Here is a 9,033-nt window from a genome sequence, read left to right as displayed (position 1 = left end):
TGACAATATCAAGTGCTGCTGAGAACGTGGAGCAACTGGAATACTCACTCACACAACTGCTGATGAGACCGTAAACCGGTGCACACACATTGGGAAACTATTTGGAAACACTGACTAAATCTAAATATACATGTAAGCTATGCCCCCAAAACTCCACAGCTGCATTTATACCCAAGAGAAATGCATGAGTATTTCCCTTGAAAGACAAATATAGGAATGCTAGTGACCACATTAGACATTTCAGCCCCAAACTAGAAGCACTCTACATGTACATTGACAGAAAAACGAATGAAAAAGTTGTGATGCACAGTATTCACACAATGGAGTATTACCAAGCACTGAAAAAGAACTGCTGCTACTAGCAATAATATGGATATATCCAACTTTTAAAACATTGAGTGAAAGAATCCACACTCAAATGAGTACATACTGTATGATTCTATTTGTATTATTTCAAAATGCAAGAAAAAGTAATCTATGGTGATAGAGGTCAGAGAGTGGCAGTGATTGGGATGAGGCACAAGGAAGCAGCTGGGGGCTGAAAAATCACGTATCTTTGCCAGAGCTGTTGGTTACATGGGTGTATGCATATGTAATAACCCATCAAGCTGAATCATTAAATTTCATGCATTTTTGTTTACATTAATTAAGCCTCAATTTAAATAACAAGAAAAGAAGAAAAAGGATCTCCTTGGATACCTCATCACCTCCAGTACATCTTATCTCTTCATTAGTGCTTTTCAGATTGTGGTCTGCAGACTGGTGCCTGGCTAAGAATTGTTTTTTTACCTATCTGTGAGCATTAGGAAATTTTTATAAGAAGTGAACAGTGCCAGGACATAGGACTCCTTTTGTTAAACAAAATAGAAACAATTTCAGGGGCTTTCAGAAATAATAATCTCTGGAATGAGGAAAGGGCAGCACCCAAGAACCAGCTGCTCAGTGAATTTTAATAAACCCCTGTGTATATCTGGACAGGTTCTGAAATCTCAATCTCCAATTCTGAAAGGGTCGAGCTTTTTGCCTTTAGCCAAAATTTGGTGTGAGTGGAAATTCGGATGCAAGTCTTTGGATGACTTCCACTAAAAATATTTTAGATTCTCTTACTGATTCTTTCTCCCCCCAGCATTTCTCTATCTACTCAGGGCTTTAGCCCCAGCCATGCACCTAGCCCCCCACCAGACCAAGCATCAGCCTATGCTGGGGAAAGGCTGATCTGGGAACATAAGGAAAGGAATTAGAAAGCAATGTGGAAATTAAAATATCAGCTACACATGAGTGTCTCAATACAGAGATTAAAATGTGTGTAAATGCGACTAGTAGTGCGCTAAGCTACTGTGCAAATTTCATTCCGGAGCACACAGCAGGGAGGAGAGGAGTGCCAAAAGAGGGAAGAGGCGGGGTGGGGTGAAGTGGAGGAAGAAAAGGAGAAAAGGGACAGAGAGGAAGTGGGCAAAGGAAAAGCATCCTCAAAATGATTAGGATGTGAGGGGAAGTTGATGGGGCGAGGTGGGGGGGTGTCTAAGCTCCACGTCTCTCCGTGGCTTCGTCCGGGTATGAGGGAAGAGATGAGATCTTTTTCTCTCAAGGGAGGTAGGCTTTCCCAGAAAAGGATTTGGCTCTTTATGTCGAAGACTGTTCTGGCTTCGGGAGTGCCTCGCAACTCTCCATCGCTGGATAGACAGGCTGAGAGCTTTGGGGGACGAACGTGAGGGTGAGATTTCGTTTGAAATTCAGGAACCTCTGGGACTGGTAGTTTGGAAGCTGCAGGGATGCCTCGGTTTGGGGGCGTGGATGCGGTGGGAGCAGAGTCAACAGTAGAAGCAGCAGCTTTGAGGTTGAACACAATCGAGACTGTGGAAGCATCTTATTTTTTTTAAGAAATTGAGAAAGTTCCCGTTTGCTTGCTGCACATATTTCTAACTCTTAGAAGCTTATTGAAACACAACTTTCTCCTGAAGAAACTCTTCCTGGCATTTGCAACAGGCCCCTTTACTCCTCACACGATGCTCTTGCTTCAAAAGGAGGGTCTGAAGACTCTGGTTGTGGAAAGCCACTGTCACTGAACAGTCGGTGATACCGACAGACGAAGCCATGGTCTCTTCGCTCCTAGTACAGGCACAGAACAATATAGATGAGTCCCTCAAAAGTCAAGTGGATGACCTCAAGATTGGCTGTACAGGTGATTTGTGACTGCCTGGTGGACAGTTACAGCTTCTGGAGAATAAAAAAAGGGGAGGATACATTATGGAAGACCTCCAGGTTTCTTGGCTTCTGTAGATGGAGAAAGAGACTGCTTTTCTGCTTTCTGAATGTTTAGCAGTTTGCTGGCTTGGTTTTCCCTTTGGTGGCTAAAAACAAGAATAGATTTTTTTAAAAAAATCCCTATCAAACTACCAATGGCATTTTTCAGAGGACTAGAACAAAAAATTTCACAATTTGTATGGAAACACAAAAGACCCCAAATAGCCAAAGCAATCTTGAGAAAGAAAAACGGAATTGGAGGAATCAGGCTCCTGGACTTCAGACTATACTACAAACCTACAGTAATCAAGACAGTATGGTACTGGCACAAAAACAGAAATACAGATCAATGGAACAGGATAGAAAGCCCAGAGATAAACCCACGCACATATGGTCACCTTATTTTTGATAAAGGAGGCAAGAATATACAATGGAGAAAAGACAGCCTCTTCAATAAGTGGTGCTGGGAAAACTGGACAGCTACATGTAAAAGAATGAAATTAGAACACTCCCGAACACCATACACAAAAATAAACTCAAAATGGATTAAAGACCTAAATGTAAACATTTAAACACTATAAAACTCTTAGAGGAAAACATAGGCAGAACACTCTATGACATAAATCACAGCAAGATCCTTTTTGACCCACCTCCTAGAGAAATGGAAATAAAAACAAAAATAAACAAGTGGGACCTAATGAAACTTAAAAGCTGTTGCACAGCGAAGGAAAACATAAACAAGACAAAAAGACAACCCTCAGAATGGGAGAAAATATTTGCAAATGAAGCAACTGACAAAGGATTAATCTCCAAAATTTACAAGCAGCTCATGCAGCTCAATATCAAAAAAACAAACAAGCCAATCCAAAAATGGGCAGAAGACCTAAATAGACATTTTTCCAAAGAAGATATACAGATCGCCAACAAACACATGAAGGATGCTCAACATCACTAATCATTAGAGAAATGCAAATCAAAACTACAATGAGGTATCACCTCACACTGGTCAGAATGGCCATCATCAAAAAATCTACAAACAATAAATGCTGGAGAGGGTGTGGAGAAAAGGAAACCCTCTTGCACTGTTGGTGGGAATGTAAATTGATACAGCCACTATGGAGAAGAGTATGGAGGTTCCTTAAAAAACTAAAAATAGAACTATCATACGACCCAGCAATCCCACTACCGGGCATATACCCTGAGAAAACCATAACTCAAAAAGAGTCATGTACCAAAATGTTCATTGCAGCACTATTTACAATAGCCAGGACATGGAAGCAACCTAATTGTCCATAGACAGATGAATGGACAAAGAAGATGTGGCACATATATACAATGGAATATTACTCAGCCATAAAAAGAAATGAAATTGAGTTATTTGTAGTGAGGTGAATGGACCTAGAGTCTGTCATACAGAGTGAAGTAAGTCAGAAGGAGAAAAACAAATACCGTATGCTAACACATATATATGGCATCTTAAAAAAAAAATGGCTGTGACGAACCTAGGGGCAGGACAGGAATAAAGATGTAGAGTATGGACCTGAAGACATGGAGAGTGGGAAGGGTAAGCTGGGACAAAGTGAGAGAGTGGCATGGACATATATACACTACCAAATGTAAAATAGATAGCTCATGGGAAGCAGCCACATAGCACAGGGAGATCATCTCGGTGCTTTGTGACCACCTAGAGGGGTGGGATAGGGAGGGTGAGAGGGAGACACAAGAGGGAGGAGATATGGGGATATATGTATATGTATAGCTGCTTCACTTTGCTATAAAGCAGAAAATAACACACCATTGTAAAGCAATTATACTCCAATAAAGATGTTAAAAAAAAAAGATGGTGTATCCTGTGGATTTCTGCTTAGGCATTGTGATACCAGAATCTGAAGCTGTGCAAAGAGCTCTGATCTGGAGATACAGGTTGTTCAGTAGTTTGGAAGGAGGGTGTCCCTGGAGAGTAAGTAGAGTAAGGTTGGAAATGATCTGTTGGGATTGGGAGAATAAGAGCTCTTTCTCTATTTGTGGGAAACAAAGAAATGAACTTTCCCTTAGATTGATCTTGGACCCCAGAGTTCAGAATGTTTGTCATTTCATACTGGAAACTTTCTTCGAACACCCAGAGAAGTACTATTTCCCTTTACAGATTTCTGCTGAGGTGACTGCTATCTTTTCCTTGTTTGTCATTTGTTTGTAGTTAAATGACATTTATGTAAGCTCCAGAGTTTGAGGGGCTCTGAGCCAAAAAGTGCCCACCAGCACACCGTTGTCAACCACTGGCAGTGAAATCTAGTGAAATATTTTAGTGAAATCTTCTCAGCCTCCTTCATTCTGGTTAGGAAGGAGCTAGAATAAAAGAACCATAGAAGAACTTAAGTGATTAACTTTCTGACAAGGAATCAGATGGCTTGTCCATTAGGCCACACAGACCCGCGTTTGCTAAGCCTTTCAGATTCCATACAACTGGAAATTGGGTGGTTGGGAAAACTGCTACTTGCTTTTTGTAACCTATTGACAGTGGCCCACACGCTAGTGACTGCTGAGAGTGCTTGGAGAGATGCAGTCAATAATAGAGCAAACAACAGATAACTTTAGTGAAGGAGCACAATTCCTCCCTGTGTCCCAAAAAGGTTAAGAAAGAATTGCCATAGCCAAGACGACTGAGTTTGACAAAGATATTTCAGGAAGTAAGAGTTCTTAGGGTATGTGGGTAAGAAGAAAATACAAAAGTGGAGGTCCTACAGATTGAACCCAGGACCTTGTACATGCTAAGCCCACGCCCTACCACTGAGCTATACCCCCTCACTCTTATCAGCTTCTCAGAAGACTCTCTGTGACCTTCTAGTGACCAGCATTGCATCTTTGAAGACCAAGTTATCAAAATAAGCCACCTTAAGTTCAATTCTGCTATTTCTCAACTCCTTACACTTTATCCTCTCTCAGGCATGGCTACTCCAGGAGAAAGGAACCTTAATGGTAGAAAGAAAGGCACTGTTCTTGATTTGTGGTCAGCTTGTGATCAGAATCTGATCACAAAGTTGGGTCCCCATCAGATTAGATTGCTTGGACTGTGCTTCCATTCCATCACTTGGGTGAGTCACGGGACACAACATTCTCCCACAATTTATCTGAATATTATTCTCTGAATTATTTTGACTCTTGGAAACATTAATGTTTTACATAGTCAAAAAATAATACTGACTCAAGTGTGTGTGAAACTAGTGCAAAATTGAATATGAATAGAAAAAAATCTAACTGCATTTCAAAAGGATAACATAACCTCATTCAAGAGAAAAAGAAAGAACACATCCAAATAAATGTTTTACACAGTACTTTATCCCAATTGTAAAAACAAGAAAAAAAAAAGTAAACAAATGATAACCTCTATGTAGCAGGGTTATTTTTTGTAGTGTTAAGGGTATGTCAATTCTGATATTTTGTGTGAATTTTATTTATTTTTATGCGTGCGTGTGTGTGTGTGAATTTACTTTTGTGTGGTTGGGAAAATGAACACATATATTGTTGGAATTCAGGGCTCTCACTGTAAGAGAAGGAGGTAAGTAACAAATAGCCCTGTTGTCTCTGGATATGAAATATGTGTGTGTGCGTGTGTGTGTGTGCATGTGCACGTGTGTCTGTTTGTGTTTCTGTCATTTTCCCTCCACATCTGTCTGCTAACAGGGCCTAGAAAAACTAATACCTCAGTAGCAATAAGCAATGCTAGTCCCATATCTTGATTTTTGAATACCAATCCCCACTAAAAGGAAACTGAGCTACTTGTAGGATTCACAGACTCTAAGACTGGATGAGGGAGAGTACAAGATGATCCTAAGTTATCTTTCTGTGCTAGAATATAACTGCTCAAAAATCATGAGGACAGGGCCCTGGTGGTGCAGTGGTTGAGAGTCCGCCTGCCGATGCAGGGGACACGGGTTCGTGCCCCCGTCCGCGAAAATCCCACATGCCGCGGAGCGGCTAGGCTCGTGAGCCATGGCCGCTGGGCCTGCGCGTTCACAGCCTGTGCTCCGCAACGCGAGAGGCCACACCAGTGAGAGGCCCGCGTACCGCAAAAATAAAAAAAATCACGAGGACAATTCAAAAGGATCCAGAAACCAACTTGAAGGGCCTCTCACTAGTCAAATCTGGGGCCGTGTGAGATGAATAATGACAATAAATGATTGCAATCCTTGGATACTTAAATGAATAAATATGGAAGAAGAGAAATTTTTCCTTACAGTGGTATGCCAACTAATAAATGCAGAGGTAGTAACAAAGTTATAAAATTACCATCAGAATAATAATAGACTCTGGCAAAATTCATAGATCAGTGCTAAAAGCATAGGTAAACTTTTGATGAGGATCAAAATATCTATATAGTCTCAGAGTATCCCTTACTGATACTTATTAATTATGAGGGAATGAGTTTATGGGGAAACAAACCTATTAGACACAACTTTAACTAAGTAATCAAAGCTGACATCACTAACAATGGGAGAAACTGACATCACATGCCCCTTGGTGTGATAGAGGGAAACATAATTTCTGTGATATTCCTCCCAAATGTTCATAACCTGAACTTAGTCTAATCAAAACATAAATTGAAGAATATTCTGCAAAATCATTGGCACGTGCTCTTCAAAAACATATCAATCTCACAAAAGGCAAGATTGAGAAACCGTTCCAGATTAAAGGAGACTAAGGAGTAACTAAATTCATATGTGACTCTGGAATGGACCCTAGTTTGGGAGAGAAATTTCTATAAAGTATTTTATTGGTAAAATTAGTTAAATATGCACTGTATATTAGAAAAGACTCCTTATCAGTGTTAAGTTTCCTGAATTTGATCATTGTGCTGTGGTAAGGAAATGCCCTTACTCTTAAGAAATATATATTAAATGTATAAAATAAAAAGATTACGATGGAAGTGTATAATAAGAAGATTTGTGGAGAAAAAGATATAATATCTGCAAATTGTTCTCAAATAGTTTAGAAAAATATTGTTTGTCCAAGTAATTATATATTCCACAGTTTTTGGTTATTGAGGGAGAGGCAACCCAGTGTTCTGAAATGATCCCAAGATTTGGACAGTAGGTGCTTCTCAAGTGGTTCCCATCATATTGAAAACATTGCTAAGCAGAGACAAACATGCAAATTTCCCAATTTATATTAGAATTTAGTGGTGTTTTGCTCTCTTTTCCTTTCACACTCCTTGCTTGTGAATTAATCAACTAAGGACATTTGAAAGAGATTGAATTTCTTTCTCAGAGCTGAGAGGTGAGGAGGGAAAGAAAGAGTAAAGCTGGGAGACAGAATTCCCTTCCTTCTCTAATATTCAGCGGTGAAGATGGGCAGAGATAGTGATGGATTTGTAACTATAATGGCCTTTTAATGGGGCCATCAATGGACTAGAAATTTTGAGGAGTGCCTGGAAAGTATAAGCAGAAGTGATTATATGGGCAGGAAACAGTAGAGGAAATGGCTGGTTTTTCGCTACAGTGAAAATATCTTAGACATTTGTGAACTACATGTCTTCTTGTTTTGGCAGCTAATAATTTCCATTTTGACATACATACCAAAAAAATTTTTTCTTGCTGCTTCTTCATGGTAGCATATTTGTTGTTAACTGACATTTCCAGGCATAATCTTATTTAGAGATTTGAAAAGAAGGAACAATGGATGAGTGACAAAATAAAAGGAAATTGGGTAGTACAAAATAGCAATTTGGCATGTGTAAGCTGAGTCGTGTAAAGCTGATTCTTTTTTGTTGTTGTTCATGTTTGGCAGGACGCTAGATTCTTGACAGCTGTCCTTTCCGGTAGCAACACCCACTCGTTCAACTAGTATTCTCCAGTTTATTTTTGGACTAGACTTTTGGTGATGGAGAGGCTAATCAGATGGAAGACTTTCTGTTTCTCATCCTAAAACTTCACATAAAACAAAGGAAACTAAAGCAATTTTTTCTCAAGCCTCTTATTTTCTTCTCCTTTTTCTCTTCTCTCAGTAATAGTGGAAAATAGAAGCCAAGGTGAAAAGTTATGACAGCACACTTGTTTTGGGTTTAGGGGATCTTATGAATAGTAGGCTGAATAATTGCTCCCAAAGATAGAAGGCCCCAATCCCCAGAACCTGTGAATGTTATCTTACATAGAAAAAGTCTTTGCAGATGCAATTACATTAAAGATCTTGAAATGGAGAGATTACTTTGGATTATCCGGGTAGGCCTGATGTAATCACAAGTGTCCTTAAAAGAGAGGCAGAGGGAGATTTCACACAGAGGAGAAGGCAGTGTGACCACGGAGACAGAGATTGGGGTATTGCTGCCACAAGCCAAGGAATGCCAGCTGCCACCAGAAGCTGGAAGAGGCAAGAACGGATTCTCCTCCTAGAGCCTCTGGAGATAGCAGCACTCTGCCAACACCCTGATGTCGGTCTAGTGATATTAATTTTGGACTTCTGGCTTCCAGAAGGGTAACAGAATAAATTTCTGTTGTTTTAAACCACCGAGTTTGTCGTAATTTGTTATAGCCTCCGTGGGAAACTAATAGACTTCTACTCTGTCAGCTGACTCGAGTGGTTTTGAGGCTCATGAAGTCTAAATAGTGCAGCATTAAAATGAACGTCTTGGATCATATGTTTACTTTTCTTGTGAGCAGGCAATGGGTAAAGGAATCAGGGAAAAGAGCAGTTGAATCTCACGGCTTCCTGAAAGCCCACAGCTGGAGGTGCCGGGGATTGAACCCAGGGCCTCGTACATGCGAAGCACGCGCTCTACCACTGAGCTACACCCCC

The 9,033-nt window shown here is 40.3% G+C and overlaps 1 non-coding gene across 1 annotated transcript; it reads right to left on the bottom strand.

Annotated features, from left to right (window-relative positions):
• Positions 1–8,961: 8,961 nt before the first annotated feature.
• On the bottom strand, positions 8,962–9,033 carry TRNAA-CGC (transfer RNA alanine (anticodon CGC)). The gene has a single exon. It is a non-coding gene; the product is annotated as a tRNA-Ala (tRNA).

The sequence above is a fragment of the Neophocaena asiaeorientalis genome, unplaced genomic scaffold (genome assembly GCF_003031525.2).
Source record: "Neophocaena asiaeorientalis asiaeorientalis breed wild unplaced genomic scaffold, Neophocaena_asiaeorientalis_V1.1 scaffold239, whole genome shotgun sequence".
NCBI classification, from domain to species: domain Eukaryota; kingdom Metazoa; phylum Chordata; class Mammalia; order Artiodactyla; family Phocoenidae; genus Neophocaena; species Neophocaena asiaeorientalis.
Note: the sequence above shows the minus strand (reverse complement) of the source record. Positions and strands in the feature narration are given on the sequence as shown.